The sequence below is a fragment of the Microcaecilia unicolor genome, chromosome 5, assembly GCF_901765095.1.
Source record: "Microcaecilia unicolor chromosome 5, aMicUni1.1, whole genome shotgun sequence".
In the NCBI taxonomy this organism is placed as follows: Eukaryota; Metazoa; Chordata; class Amphibia; order Gymnophiona; family Siphonopidae; genus Microcaecilia; species Microcaecilia unicolor.
Genome location: NC_044035.1, coordinates 121,839,205 through 121,856,224, shown reverse-complemented (window position 1 = coordinate 121,856,224; position 17,020 = coordinate 121,839,205). Strand labels below are relative to the sequence as shown.

Genomic DNA, 17,020 nt, shown 5'->3' with positions numbered 1-17,020 from the left:
AAAGTTTGTTGGTCTAGAAACAAATCCCCAAGATGTCCAAGTAAACATGCTTGATTATACTTCTGAAGATCAGGAAGACCCATATCACCATCAGCCAAACAGTGACTTAAATCTGAATATGAATGACCTGCAGCTCTACTGTGCTAAATCCTACTAAAATAAACACGATCTCTGTTCTTTTATTATTTATTATGTTAAAGCTCAATGCCCATTATTCATATTCAGTATTCATATTTGGCTGAATATTATTTTTCATTATTCATGTTTGAACAAATAGTAAAATATGCTATTGGTGTATTTCTAGAGGACCATGCAAATGGCTTCTGGGGTGATTGCCCTGGGCTCTGCCCAGGAATTACCTTTAGCTCATGTATAATGAGCCTGCAGGCTACATCAGGAACAACCTTCCAGTAAGTAATATAGGCTGCCTCCACTGCAGCTTTAATCGACCATGCTATGAAAGACTTAGTGGTAGCATGCCCCTTATGTGGCCCCTGGAACACGACAAAACCTGTCTGACAATCAAAAGAAATTGGTAACTTCTAGATAACACAACAGAATTCTTTAGACATCTAACTTATGAAGCTTCAACAGCAAAGGCTCCAAGCTTCCCTGATCCAAAAAGGCTATTTACATGAAAGGGACAGACTACTTTTGGCAAGAACAAGTTGAGGACGAGCAAGTAGAGAATGACACAGAGATGAAGACACATGGAGGCTTATTTTCAAAGCACTTAGCCTCCCAAAGTTCCATAGAAACATATGGAACTTAGCCTCCCAAAGTGCTTTGAAAATATGCCTGATGGTTAACTATAAGGATTGGAATGGGGACAGAACCCGTGGGGATGGGGACAAACTTTGTCCCAGTGTCACTTTCTATTAGCTTCAGACTAGCCTTAAACAGGCTGTTAAATTGTACAGCGCTGCGTAACACTAGTAGCGCTTTAGAAATGTTAAATTGTAGTAGTAGTAGTAGTAGATGGAACAGCATCTGTATAATGCTAGTATTAATATGTAAAACCTTAACACATCTTAGACAACTGGCGACTGAATTCAATGATAAAAAAAAATGCAGAAACTGCTTTTGGATTTAAATGAAACACTAATAAATTACATAATTTGTGTCCTGTCTGCCTTTGATGTGGCAACAAGAGTCTTGCTTGCTGATCAGACTCCTACCATCTGCAACGTCCTTCTATCAAGCATCTTACTATTAATGCAACAGATTCATCCATTTTTGCTGGCATAAAAGAGCATATACAACACTTAACTGACACTTATTTTCCTGTTCATCTACTACACAGTGTTGATTCTCTTCTATACCCACGTCTGAAAGACAATCCAATTATCTTCCCAGATTATATAAAAACACAGGCAACCAAATCTTTGAGAAGGCTGTACCAAAACCAGATAGATCACAATGGAAGGCTTGAGTCCATCAACATCAACAACTCTGGATTCTCCACAATTCACATTCTCAGAAAGTGTCACATCTGTCAGAGAGTCCTCCTCCAAAAGACTGAAAATGGATGTTAGCAGTTTTATAAGTGACTATTATGGAACAATGCCTCCTTTGAAGGCTATTGTTAATGAATTGGACAGTTATTTATGCTCAAGTGATGCAGACAAGGGTTCCTTGCAGTATTAGAAGTCAGATATTGGTGTGGTTAGAAGGGTAGAGGGTGGTGGGGATGGGGCTTATTTCAGCTACTTGTTATTGTTTTGTTTTTGTGATTTATAAACAGTTGTATAGAATATTGTTCCTTTTTATAATTTAACAAAAAGATTAAAATATAAAATAAATATTCAAGGCTTATGTAGATGAGGACAGAGCCCGTGGGGAAGGGGCAGGGACGGGAACAGAGCCCGTGGGGACGGGGTGAGGGACAAACTTTGTCCCTGTGTCATTCTCTATGAGTAAGGACCCCAGGTAGGTCAGGGCCTGCAACTTGGAAACTCATCTGGCAGTATTGATGGCTATCAAAAAGACTGCTTTAAGGGTGAGATCCTTCAGGAAGGCTCTCTTCAACTGCTTGAATGAGAGTACCAAGTTAAGGTCTCTTTGTGGTGTGACAGCCCAGAGAAGAGGGTGAATGTGCTTAACCATGTAAAAGGAGCATACCATATCTGACTTTCTGCCAAGGAAATCCCTAGACCTTACCCTGGAAGTATGAGAGGGATACCACTTGGACCTTGAGGGAGCTAATAGCCAAGCCCTGATCCAGGCCCCTCTGCAAAAACTCAATGATGGTCAGCACCTCTGTCCACTAGGGGGAAACCTCATGCTCAGCACACCAGTGCTCAAAGCTTTGCCAAATCCAAACATACACCAAAGACACAGACTATCTCTGGGCCCTGAGCAGAGTAGAGATGACTGAAGCTAAGTAACCATTGTTCCTCAACAGACATATTTCAAAGGCCAGGTTGTAAGCCAGAAGGGATCCAGGTCCTCAATTATGACTGGGTCCTGTATGAAGAGGACCTCTGCTCCCTGAGAGTGGAAATGGGGAAAACACCAGGACATGCACAAGATCTGCATACCACAGCTAATGGGGTCACCAGGATCACAAGCAGCAGATGCCTCCCTACTCTCTGGAGGATACTGCTTATCAGGGGCCAAGGAGGAAATACATAAAGGTACTCCTGTGGTTTGAGGGCTGCACAAGGATGTTGATGCCCACTGATCTGACCTCCTTTCAGTGACTGAACAGGAATAATTTGCATTGTGATGCAATGCCATCAGGTCAAAGCGCAGGGGGCATCAGCAACCCACCAGGCATTAAAAGGCTGAGGGGCTCAGCTCACACGCCCCTAGGTTTAGGACATTCTGCCTAGAAACTCCCTGTCCCTGCAATGTGCACCAAATAATTGGCTGAGAGGTAAGCATGGAAATTAATCTTGCCCATTTTTAAAAGGGGCTGAAGATGTATTTCTTTGCATTAGCTTTTCCACAGGCATAAGCAGTCAGGGGAAATGCATGGTTACACACAAGGTGGAATGATAGACCTGTAAAATAGATTTTATAGTTGAATGCATCAGGTTTAATTTAATTTAGTTATTTTTTTCATTCTACACTTTGTTGTTTATTATTTTCAATAGATTTGGAATGGGGTTTTATGTGACTAGTTTTACACTTTGTATTTCTGGACTTTTTTGTGAACTATTCTGATTTTCACATTAGAAAGGTGGCATATCATTAATAAAATTGCAAAGCTAGCTAGCTTTCAGTGCCACCGCAGGTCCCCCTTGCTTGTGGATATAAGCCACCTGCTATGACATTATTGAATATTAATCAGGACCACTTTGGCCCATACTATGGGCAGGAATCATAGCAAGGCTAAGTGTATGGCCCTCATTTTCAGGAGACTGATAGGTGAAGATATCTCCACTTGTGTCACCTGCAGACTCACATCAGTAGTTACATCAACCCACTTGGGGGAGGGAGGGAAGGAGAGGAACCAGAGAAATCTCCTTGAACAAGTGCCTGGAGTTGTTCCTCCAGTTCAACTCTCACAGAGAGGCCTGTGAAGCAGGAGATGGGCACTGAAAAACTGACACTGAGGGGCCCAGCGATAGCAGTGTCCTCTTTGGAAGCCACATGTAAATTGTCACTCAGGCATCCCACTCCACAATCACTACCACGGACCCAACAAGTTGCAGCTAGAAGAGAGAGCTGAGGCACCTACAAGGGGCTCAAATGGTCTGCACTGGGGATTCCTGACAGCTGCTGAGCAGGAAAAGGGTCCAGAATCCCTCACCCTTTGAACTCTCCCATGAAAAGGGCAAAACTATCTAGATCTTTAGTGCTAAGGGACCTACAGGCCTCTTGCTGAAGCAATGCCATTCCACATTCTTTGACTGAGGTCTAACCCTCAAGGAGCGAGACGCTGCTCATGGGCAATCTTCCAGGAAATACTGTGGTTTTGCCTCACCTGGGTTCTTAACCAATTTTTTCAGATCCTCATCAAAAAACAGCCCCTGAAAGGAGGAAGTGACGTCACGAAACGGCATGGCTGCATGCTAGCTGAGCTCCGTATAATCCGCGGAGATTTATAAGCTAAATAGCCTGTTTCAAGCGGCGAAATAACTGCAAAACACGAGCGGAGGAGAGCGCAACACAGTGGGATTAAATTTCCGATGCAGACGGAGACGGAGAGACTGAATTTCTCCCGCTTTGCATTTACACCGTTGGCGCGTGGCGAAAACAAAATGGCGGCCGCAACATCAAATCGCCCGGAACGGGCGATCGCGGTAGCGGAACTGGTAGAATTAACACCCGCAGGGGAAGCACACACCAACAAAGATCAGGAGGAGCCCGAGGAAGAAATGGGTCCGGAGTGGCAGAAGTGGCTTCAGGAGATTCGGGCAGACCTGAAGGCAATGCGAGGTGAGCTGGTGACTATGGGGGCAGATCTCAAAGGTGAAATAAGAGAGCTAGGTTCTCGATTGGAGGAGGCAGAAAATCGGCTTGATGCCCAGTCAGATGCACTCGAGACCTTAGATCAGCGAACCACGGAAAGCCAGCTGGCCCACCAGCAGGTCCTCGACAAGTTAGAGGATCTGGAGAACCGTAGTCGCAGATGTAATTTGCGGTTTCGTGGCCTGCCGGAGTCCCCTGCCTACATTGACTGTGAGGATACTATACAAAGACTGACGAGTGATCTGCTAACAGCTGGAGGTACAGCAATAGAACCAACCGCGATCCTCATTGAGAGAGCTCACCGGGCATTCAGCTCCCCACGAGCCAATCTGCCTAAGGACATAATAGTGTGCTTTAGAGACTTTAAGATGAAGGAGCAGGTGGCAAAAGCGGCACGACAGACCCCAAATTTTAAGTGGGATACATACACAGTTGAAGTGTATCAAGATCTGGCAGCCACTACATTGAAGCGCAGAGCGGAACTCAAACCAGTCACTAGAAGACTTCAAGAACTGGGGATCCGGTATAGATGGAGACATCCATTTGCGCTAGTATTTTATAAAGAGGGTAAAATGCAGCACATAAGAACACTTGCAGAGGCGAAAGAAGTGCTGCCAGAGGAAGTCGAGATGGAGACATCAACCCCGACGACAGCAGCAAAGAGAGGCCCAACCCGGGTGATACCGCCTAAATGGCAACGAGTAGGCAATGGTCAGCGACGCCTAAAACGCCAACAGTCGGCAGCAAAAGTGACCTGATTGAGAAGCACTTCACTGGGAAGCCTCGGTTAGGGAGCAATTGTTGAATTGGCAAAAAGACAGAAGCTGATTGAACGTGCGCTCAGTGGCAATGCTGCAAAAAAAGAAAAAGTTGGACCTTAGGAAGTGATTGGGTGATGTATTTTGTTTTGTTAATACTATGCAAACACCTGTTATGTTGTTCTGTTGTCACTTAAATTTATAAAAAGGTAAAAATTGCAAAGAGATAAGGCTTTACTCAAAGATGTAGGAGCCTCCGCGGAAACACGGACTGAACAGCTTACACTTCCTTCTAGAATGCCCTTAGTGATATACAGGGGCAGCTTTCTAAAGAGGGGAGGGGGGAGGGGGGAGGGAGGGAAACCCTGGGATAGGGACAAGAAAGAGGCCTATCAGGATGTTAAGGGGAGGGCTCATCAGAGGAAACCACTAGGAAATAGGCAAAGAAGCATAATGACTCAAAGATTAGCAGGCAATAGAGCAATTTATTATGACATCTTATGGCAGATATCAACCTACTACTGATTAATGCCAGAGGGTTGAATATCCCGAGAAAGCGACAACTCCTGTTTAGGGAAATGCTCCGTTTGCGAGCAGATGTGGTCCTGGTGCAGGAGACCCACTTGCTGTCCAGACATGAATATTTGTGCTACCATAAGAAATATCCCCATATATATTTTGCGTCCAATAGCGACAACACAAAGAGTAAAGGGGTAATGATGGCATTTGTAGGTGATAAACCTTGGAACATACTTAAAGTGACCAGAGACAAGGGGGGAAGATACCTCCTGGTAGTGTTGTCGCTGTTAGGACAGATCTTTACTATAGTAAACGTGTATGGGCCGAATGCACAGCAGGAGGGTTTTTTTTCAGAGTTGGACCAACTGCTCCAGAAACATGTAGAGGGCTCCCTATTGGTGGGGGGGGATTTTAACCTTACCATGCAGGCTCATCTAGACAACTCCTCGAGTAGCATACAATATGGCCGAAGAGATAGAGCAAAATTGTACGAATTTGTGAATCACTGGCACCTAATAGACCTGTGGCGACGGGTACACCCAAGAAAGCGTAGCTATACTTACTATTCTGCAGTACATAAGTCATCCTCCAGGATTGACTACTGGCTAGGAGAAGCAGCGATAGCAGGATTGGCAGGGACACAGCAGATTTTACCTAGAACCTGGTCAGACCACTCTCCGGTTCTGATGCAGCTGACATTACCCAATACGCGAGGGAGACAGAAAAGCTGGCGTCTGGATGATGCTCTTCTGCAAGATCCGGCTAATCTAGTTAGCATTGAAACCAATATTAAAGAATATATCCAATTCAATGATAATGGGACAGTTTCACCGATAATAGTCTGGGAGGGATTTAAGGCAGTTACGCGGGGTCACCTCATAGCGCTGAAAGCACACACTAGGAAACAGCGGATGTTAAAAGAGGCGACTCTCCGGAAACAACTAGAACAGGAAGAAGCCAGGCTTCATAGTGGTGGATCGGAACATAAGCAGGCGAGCTTAGATAGAGCTAGCCGGCTGCGGGATCAAATCTGTGATTTGGAGCTGGCGGATATCTCCGAGAGTCTTCAGAAGGCTCAACAGACTCACTATGAATTTGGTAATAAGGCTAGCCGCCTGCTGGCCTATAGGCTAAAACAGCAAGCGAACCGCAACATAATTGCGAGCCTAAGGGATGAGGGAGGGGACACCCACACAGACTCTGATTATATAGAACTAGCATTCAAAGACTTTTATGAGAAGTTATACACCAGAGGTGAGGAGACAGATCACATAGAGATAACAGATTACTTAGAGGGGTTGGAGCTTCCAAGACTGACATCTAGTGCCACTCAGATGTTAGGGCACCCTATTGAAATGGAAGAGGTTATTCACGCTATTAAGGAGCTCCCGGCAGGTAAGGCTCCGGGACCCGATGGCTTCACTGGCAAATTCTATAAAACATTTGGGAAGCTGTTGGCCCCGCTGCTATTGCAAGTGTTTAATTCCCTAGAGGATAGTCCGGGGCTCCCCCCAACCTGGAATTTGGCTAATATTACGGTCATCCACAAGCCAGGGAAGGACCCACAGCTCTGTGGATCTTATAGGCCTATCTCACTGTTAGGGATAGACTATAAGATCTTCACAAAGATTTTGGCAACACGACTGCAAAAACATTTACCCTTTCTAGTTCATGAGGATCAGGCAGGTTTCGTGCATGGGAGACAGACATTCGATAATATACGTAGAGCATTACATTTGGTATACCATGCACAGGACACGCGGTCTCCATTATGCATTCTGTCACTAGATGCCGAAAAGGCGTTTGACAGAGTGAGCTGGTCCTTCTTGTTTGGAGTGCTAGATAAAATGGGATTCACTGGGCGTTTCCTCCGCTGGCTTCGTCTAATATATAAAACCCCTCAGGCCTCCATTAGAGTAAATGGCAGACTGACAGAGCCCTTCAATTTATATAGAGGAACAAGGCAGGGATGTGCAATGTCCCCCCTGCTTTTTGCCATTGTAATGGAGCCGCTGGCGGTTAGGCTTAGGGCACATCCAGAAGTAAAGGGGCCACGATTGGGAAGAATTGAAACGCGGACGCTTCTCTTTGCAGATGACGTCTTGCTGATGCTAAAAGATCCTGAGACTTCCTTTCCGAAAGTATTAGAGATGCTAAATGCATACGGGAAAGTCTCGGGGTTTAAGATTAATCTGGACAAATCTGAAGTGCTTGACATAAATATTCCCATTGAACAAAAATCCCGTCTGCAGCAGGCAACTCCGTTTCGATGGGCATCGCGATACATTCGATACCTAGGGGTTAATATTCCCAGAGACATCAAGGAGCTATACCAGGTTAATTTCCCCGAGATAGCGAAGCGTTTGCTGCAAGACTTGCAAAGATGGGGGGGTCTACAGTTGTCCTGGGTTGGGAGGATAAGTGCAGTAAAAATGGTAGTACTCCCAAGGATACTGTATCTCTTTATGGCATTACCAATCTCCATCCCAGATAGCTTCCTACGAGGCCTCCAGAGGGACATCTTCTCCTTCATCTGGAAAAAAAGACCACCACGAGTTAGAAGAGAAGTTATGTACCAACCAAGACAGCAGGGAGGGATGGGGGTCCCCTCTATCACCCTATATTACCAGGCGGCACATCTTAGAACAATAGCGGCTTGGTTCACAGACACAGAAAAATTGAGTGTCAGGATGGAGCAGGGCTGGGTGGGCCCCTTCCCGCTTAGGGCTATTCCATGGCTAGCTAAACAGGAGTTGGATGAACTTATCAAGGGATGCCCGCCGCTGATGCAGTGGCCCTTGCACACCTGGAGTGGGGGTGCGAGAACAGTTTTTTCCAGGACGTAAGTTTTTTCGGCACATGTACCTCAGATTTGCTCCACACTTTACACCAGGAAGACATGACACGGCCTACTGTGGCTGGGAAGATATGGGTCTGTGCACGTTGGGCCAAATGTGGGAAGAGAATACGACAATAGCGTTTGAAGAGCTCTGCAGGGAACATGGTTTATCCTCCTTACAGGCTTTCCAATACTACCAAGTACAGGACTTTATAAAGCGAAGGGCAAGAGATGAGCTTAACTTATCAGAAACTAAGATAGAAATGTGTATGATGAGAGGGGGAGGTAAGGGGAGCATATCAAGACTCTATGAAGCATTGCTTCTATACTCCAACCCCGTAGAACATTATTTAGCTATATGGAATGAAGCCTTGAAGGAAACATATACTTTTCAACAATGGAAATTAGCATTTAAATCTTTGCTTAAGGTCTCGATTTCTAGTTCTATGATTGAGAATGGACACAAGATATTATACTGCTGGTACTATACCCCGCATCGCATTGCAAAGATGTTTAGAGGGTGCTCAGCTACATGCTGGCGACAGTGCGATGGAATAGGGGACATGTTCCACATCTGGTGGGCCTGTACACACGCTCAGACATACTGGACAATGCTTCTGAAATTTCTGACTGAGGTCACTGGGATAACCTACCCAATGAAGATGGATTATTGTTTGCTACATTTTAAACCCGAAGGAGTTCCAAATCCAATACACCAGTTTGCTGGACAACTGTTTGTGGCAGGCAAGCTGGTATTAGCAGCGGCTTGGAAACAACCATCACTGCCGGGCCTTCATAGGGTCCTGCAGAAATTAGACTACATTTGCCTTATGTCCAAACTCACAGCGCTACGGAATGGACATTTAATACAACATCAAAAGACTTGGAAGCTTTATGAACAGTGGTTGTCCTCCCGGGACACTAAGAGCCAGTAAATGTTAGGCACGCATGAGTAGGTCGAGAGGGGGGGGGGGGAGGGGGAGGAGAGGAAGGGAAAGGGTGAGAGGGGTTCTGAGAAATTGAATGAGTGGAATTAGAAATGGGGAACAGCCCAGAAAAGGTGTTAAGCAATATGGTTGTATTAAAGTTGTTCTCTGTTTTGATATGTTTATATCTGAAAATAATAAAATAAATGGTAAAAAAAAAAAAAAAAACAGCCCCTGAAGGGGAGCACCCCATGTTGTACACAGAGCCATCTACAATCTGAGAACAAATGTGGACTAGGTCATAGAGTACACTAGTCTCGATTATCTGACTTGCATTGTTTGAAGGATTTATGCAGTTTTTTTAATATTATCCAACTTTTCACTTACCCAACAACTGGTCGGTCCCATTTACTGTATGTTAGATAATCGAGACTGTACTGTACATCCAACCAGGAAGGCCACAGTTGACTCTAGCTGTGTCACCACTGGGAACTCCAGCAATTGCTGTGCCCAATGCAAGAAGGAATGTGTCCCATAGCCACCATAGATTGGGGCCTAGAGGTTGACTACAAAGGGGAAAGCTGTCTGCTTCAGGAACTGTTTCACCTTCCTGTATCACCAATCCCCTTTCATCCAAGATGGTCATTCTCTTGGTCATAGCTGTGACAAGGACTTCCACCTTAGGAAGCCTGAACTTGTGGAAGTGGGTAGACATGTCCAAGAGCTTCATGCCTCAAAGGATTCCTTCCTGTACCTTCCACTCAGTCAAATCCATCTGGTGCAGAGTCCTATGAAGCAGAAAGGCCTTGGGTAGCCTCTCAAGCCCTTCAAGGATAGGTCCCCTATCCGAAGGCTCTACCTCAGTTGCTGATGAGATAGGCAAGGCTACAGTCACTGAATTAATGAGCTAACTGAACTCCTTGTGCCTAACTAACTCTACAACCATTTGGTGCAAGGTTTCTGAGCTCTAGTGAGGGAAGAGTCCTCAAAGAACTCCTCTTCTGGGCCCAAGTGTCTTACACTGGGGACCCTGGGAAGGGGAAATTAGGGCTTGATCCAGAGCCAAGGATTTGCAGAGATGTTGCAGCCACTTAGAGGTATGGGTCAGGGCCCTGAGAGCCCAAAAGACTGTTTTCCATGCCTGTGGAAAACCTCCCTGCCAATGCCTGCCTGAGACACTCAATAATTAACAACCATTTTTGCCTGGGAAACCCCAGACCCTGCAACCAAAGTCAGATGGCCCAGGGTCCCTTCTAGTTCCCCCAAGTCAGCCATGCTGCTCCTGCCACAAGGATGCAACACCTTGGGAGCAACACCACAGACCACAGAGGATGCTGGCTGTGGACTATGCCCTGGGAAGCCTAGGAAACCTACTGTAGTAGTCCAACCAACATCATCTGCTGGAGAAATATTGAAGAGTTCCAGACTGAACTAGCTCTTACACCAGTGACGTCACTGGAAGAGTTCAGTACCTCTACCTCTGCTGGTAGGGGTTACAACCTATTGGTCTGGACTAGTATAGCAAGATGATAAGAAATTACAAGTTATGTTTTAACCCTAGGACTACTCTGAAAGATATCACATAAATCTCTAATAAAGGCAGTAAGAATTCAAAGTATATTTTCAATAAACAAAAAGCTGTTTCAAGTCAAAACTTATACTTAGTAGAGGCTGATGAGAGAAAACAAATTTGACAAACAAAAATCTATTCCAGGACCTCTGTAATACATCAAGAACGTAATGCAAGAATGGTTGAATTGGAACGATCAGACACATCAGTAAAGTTAAACTGTGTAAGCAATTTGCACGCTGTGGCACGTCCTACAAGACATCTTGCAAGACAGAGTAACTTAGAAACAAGATCTATGCCGGATGTTACACTGGATTAGAAACCTGAGAAAATCTAAGACAAGGAGTGGCAAAACAGATGCTTGCCATGCAACTCTTAAAAAAACAATTTTCAACATTTTTCTTACATGTCACCAACCTAGGAATCCAATTTAGATATACTACACCAAAAGTTATCAATATGTATCTAGTGTGTGCATATTCTTCTGCTTGATTTTAATCAGACTTTACCCCATTGCACTGCTTTGACCAAGCTTCAATACTTGTTTGCCACCATTGAACGAAGAACTTCTGTTGTGAAGGCACCAACCCTCCACCCCATCCCCATGGGATTTGCGGGCCATGGTCTCATGTTGATAGGACCACATGTTTAAGGTTCTAATACTGTGCTAGCCTAGCTTCATTCCACTCTGAGTCCTGGCAGTACAATCCTGATGGTAATACATTCCACTGGACAAAACCAGACACTGGATTCAAGTGTGAGATAGAAAACCTTTATGTTAGAATATGGATGGAATAATATCTTATCAAATTGTGGACCTCATAGGCCACAAATTGGCTGGGTTTTTTTTCAGATATTCACGGTAAATATTCATGTGCTGCACTTGTAGATTGGCAGTCACAAAAAGCAGACCACTCTGATGCTCTTCATTTACCAGTTCTGCACACTATCCCCTCTCTCAGTGGGGAAAGGGAAAGGGGACTTGCAACTACATTCAAAGCAGTTTACATAGTGTATACAGCTACTTATTTGTAACTGGGGCAAAGGAGGGTTAAGTGACTTGCCCAGAGTCACAAGGAGTTGCAGTGGGAATCAAACCCAGTTCCCCGGGATCAAAGTCCGCTGCACTAACCACTAGGCTACTCCTCCACTCAGTGGGCAGCTGCAATCATCCATTTTCAGATTTCATTCTTTTCTCTTTCAATTATGGTACTGTACCCTGTTTCCCTGAAAGTAAGACATCCCCCGAAAATAAGACCTAGTAGAGGTTTTCCTGAATTGGTAGATATAAGGCCTCCCCCAAAAGTAAGACCTAGCAAATTTTTGTTTGAAAGCAGGGCCGCCGAGAGCCGGACAAGGCCGCCCCCCCCCCCTCCACCCACCCTCCGTCGCTCCCGGAACTAACCTTAAACGCCTCCTTTCACCCTCGCAGCAAGCAGCAGCAGGGCAGACCTCTCCTTCCTTCCATGCCCCGCCCTCGTGGACGTTACGTCAGGCGAGGGCAGGACACGGAAGGAAGGAGTGGCTTGCCCTGCTGCTGCTTGCTGCAAAGGTGAAAGGAGGCGTTTAAGGTTAGTTCCGGGAGCAACGGGGGGGGGGGGGGGGGCAGGCTAACCCCAATCCAACCCCGATGTTTCCCCAAAAAATAAGACAGCCCCTGAAAATAAGACCTAGCGCATTTTGGGGGGCAAAAATTAATATAAGACAGTGTCTTATTTTCGGGGAAACACAGTAGCAATCTGTCTGTGTTCTCACACTCTTTCTTTAAGTTATATACTAAGCACAACCTGCAATGCATTACAACAGCAGTACTCAGCCCTCACCTGGAGGCACACATACCCTGTCTGGTTTTCATGATATACACTATGAATATGCAGGAGATGGATTTTCATAAACCAGCTCATTAACGTATGCAAATGTATCATGTACCTTCATTACAGATTTCCTGAAAACCAGACAGGTTAGGAGTGCCTCCAGCGCAAGCGTTGAGAACTACTTAATTACTAAAGCACGGAGACAGTTGCAAGCTGGTACAGTGATGCGCCTGTCACGATATGATTATTTTATGTTGTAAGGTGGGGTAACAGGACTTTGTTTTGTTTTTGAGGTGTTTGACAAAGACCTTAGACGTTTATTTGCCTTAGCACACGCAGGGGAAGCAATCTGTGTCCTTATCCTTTTCTCAGAAAGGCATACTGTTCATCATTCACACTACTCTAAGAAGAGTAGATTCTGCGGATCATACAATCGCCACAATTCTCTCTCCAAGGGCACTCTTCCGAGGATCAAAAAAAGAATGATTCTATAATGTTTAGTGTCAGAAGAGATGTGTGCTCTTTTTTTCTAGCTAGAAACACAAGGTTATCTGGGTGCCAAATCCCTCAATTTCCCATGTGAAAGAGAAAAAAGGGATCCATCTTTTACAGCTACCACAGTTTTTTGTACTCTTCATAGCATAAACAGACATGAAACTGGACCACAAAAGCAAACCTAATGCAGCCTTAATTAGTTTATTATCTTAATGGCCATTATGCTTGCACATTAATACTAATCTTCAGTATGTAAGATATTTCCTGAGGTGCAAAATTTCTAGCTAAATCAAGACTAGTTTATTTTCGAAGGGCAGACAAGGATTATGGTCAAAAGACATTAAAATCTATTCCTAAGAGAACAAGCTATTTTGTTGTAAAAAAAAAAAAAGTTATTTACAAAACCTTAGCATGAAATTGAAGTCCACTAAGCTACTGTTGCTTAGAGATAAATGTTGTTCACTCCTGTAAGTACCTGGTTTTGATTTGTGGGTCAGCTCTTCAGTTCCTCAGGGCGCACAGGATGTGGGGATGCTGCAATAGCTCTGACCCAGCCATTGATCAGTGGAATAACCTGAACATTAGGGATGTGCATGTCAAAATTTTCCATTTTGTTTAACCTTTGCTTTTCAATTTGGGGCAATGTTATCAATAGCACAAGCTATTGAGCAAACAGCTCATATTATTGACAATGGGGGTAGATCTCGGTGTTTGTGCCTAATCACTGGCGTAAACTGTAGAGAGCCAAAAATAAATAAATGAATAAATAAATAAGCAAGCACAAAATGGGCCTCCAGGAGCAGGACAATGGAAAGTTCTTTATTAAAAAGACCCAACACTGGCTGTGTTTCGGTGACTATATGCCTGCATCAGGGGTCACAAAAGATTTCAGAAATTCTTATTAACGAATGCAGGTCTGCCACTGACAGAACATAACAATACTGTCCCAGTCAAATTATCAATATATGCACATTACTACTATGTGAGTTATCTTTATTACACGTGCACAAATTGATAATTTGACTGGAACAGTATTGTTATGTTCTGTTAGTGGCAGACCTGCATTGTTTAACAAGAATTTCTCAAATCTTTTGTGACCCCTGATGCAGGCGTATAGTCGCCGAAACATGGCCTGTGTCGGGTTTTCTTAATAAAGAACTTTCCATTGTCCTGCTCCTGGAGGCCCATTTGTGCATTTTTTTTTTTTGCTCTGGTTGGTGTACTTTGAAAGCTCTCTTTCATCCTTGTCATCTCTAACTGTAGACAGGCATGTAACTGTTAGTGGAGGAGTGGCCTAACGATTAATGGAGTGAGATGAGATCCTAGGGAACAGGGCTTGATTCCCACTGTAGCTTCTTGTAACCCTGGGTAAGTCAGCTAACCCTTCATTGCCCCAGGCACAAAAAACCACCTTAGATTGAGCCCACTAGGGACAGAGAATGTACCTACATATAAAGTATACAGTGCTGTGTACATCTAATAGCGCTATAGAAATAATTAGTAGTAGTTAGTATTCTATAACCCACAGGTGTAACTGCCTCAACCCCCCCCCCCCCCCCCCCACACACACACCCATGGTCATCCCAGATCCACATTCTTTTAAAGTTGTGTGCTCTGGAATTTGAGCATGTAACTAATAACTTTATCGGTGCCAATTATAGTCTATTACTTTACACCAATTATCGCTCATTATTGAAGTTACACTATAACTTATGCATGCAAATTTGGGCATGCAACTTTCTAGGATGGGGAGGGATGTGGGTAAAATCAAATTTCATGCTTTCTCCTGTTTTGGGTTTAAAAACAGTATGAAACTAGGGAAATGTTTCCCATGTCAACTCAAATTAAAGTGCATCCCTATTAAATGCCACTGGTATCAAAACGGGCTGAAATTTCTGGCCACTGGCCAAGGACTCTCGCCATGACGATGGAACCAAGTGAGTTGGGATAAGGATATACAGTAAGGCCCAAAACACAAACTCAGGGAGTTTGTGAATGAAGTCCAAAGGTGGTACATTCCAGCTCTGAATGAGGTGAATGTAGAAAAAAAAATAGAAGAAACAGCTGACCCCCCCCCCCCCTCCATAATATTTTCTAGTTAAAGCTCAAGACTGCATATGGGAAGAAGCAGTTACAAAGTTAATGCAGCTGCTGTTACCACAGAAGCAGCTCTGGCGGTTTAGTTAAATTTCCACATTAGTCTGCCTTGCTGTTAATATGCATTATGGTAATGCACATTTAACTTCTGTATCAGTCTCCCTGTTCTTTTCCTACCACTAATATAAAATCCCATTGTATGCAAATAGATTTCATGCATATTCTTTGGGGGAATCCTCAAAACCTGACTGGGTTTCGGCCCTCAAGGACCAAGGTTGACAATCCCTGACTAGAAGGACCTTTGGTTTGACTCAGCGTGGTAGGCTACCCAAAATCTGCCCATTTATAAAAGTTGACACTACAAAGACTATTTCCCAACAAACAGCTATAGAAACTTGACTACTTGTACAGTAATAGCTCTTTATTCAAGTTAGGTTTTGCTGTCTTCCTCATTAAGTTCTGCACCATCTTAACTAAAATGAGAATAGGAAGTCCCAGACAATCTAGCACTTAGCCCCTGCCCCCTCCTTTCCCATTTTGTCACCAAGTTATGAATAATCTGAATTGCTACTAAAATTAGTAAGTCCACTTACTGAACACCCAGCTGCTCACATCCCTGTGACCCAGCTATATCAACCTAGATGGTTTCCTCACAATATATGAGTATATATATTGTCTAGCAATTACATGCTTTTGAAGAACTCAGCACACCCATAACAAAAAGGGAAAATCTACAGTCACCATGTATGCTATCAGAGGATGTTTTCTTAGCTTAAGGCCCAATGCAAATGCTGTTGCTCTATAAAAACCATCAAGTGATGATTTATGTCTAATATTTATAAAATGTGTCCCATATATATGCTCTAAAATGCTTTGTGTTACCTGCAAAAACAACCTTGGAAAATTGAGCATTTAATAAAAACTATTTTGGAAACTCAGTGAAAAACTGAACATAGACAGTATATAAAAACTTTTATGTATATGCCTGCAAATGAAAACAATTCCTGACCTATCTCAAATCTACCCCCTTATAACTATCAAATAAAAAGTAAATGAAAACCCACACATCTACCCCAATGTATCCACTATTCTGACACTATGGGTAAAACCAAGGTTTGTTTGTTTGTGTTTTGAAATATCTTTATTGATACCAACAGCATACAATGAAACATAGCACATAGGCAAACAACACTTGCAATGCTTCAGAAAACCCCACAATCAAGGGAGCAAGACCCCAACCTGTAATGGTCCAGTAGGCATAATTCAGGAGGCATTTTGTTCCATGGTGTAGACTCTACTGTTATCAATGCTCTAGACCTCCCTCAAACGCACCACAAGATTTGCAGTGATAAGACTTTCAGTAAGCTCCCCCCCCCCTCCTCCTACCTAGAGCACAGATTGCATTTTGGAGCACAGGGCACTAAATTCTGGGCCAAATATTTAGGAGCATTATTTTGAATAACTCTAAATGTCATGCACAGTATCTTGAATTGTGACAGGGCTTCTACAGGTAGCCAGTGCAACAAATTCAGTAGTGTATGTGCTGAAGCCTAGCACAGTACTGAGAAGATTTATCTAACAGT

The 17,020-nt window shown here is 43.9% G+C and overlaps 1 protein-coding gene across 1 annotated transcript in view; it reads right to left on the bottom strand.

Moving 5' to 3' along the window:
• Nucleotides 1–17,020, bottom strand: part of ZMIZ1 (zinc finger MIZ-type containing 1) — a 1,052,488-nt gene that overhangs the window by 930,970 nt on the left and 104,498 nt on the right.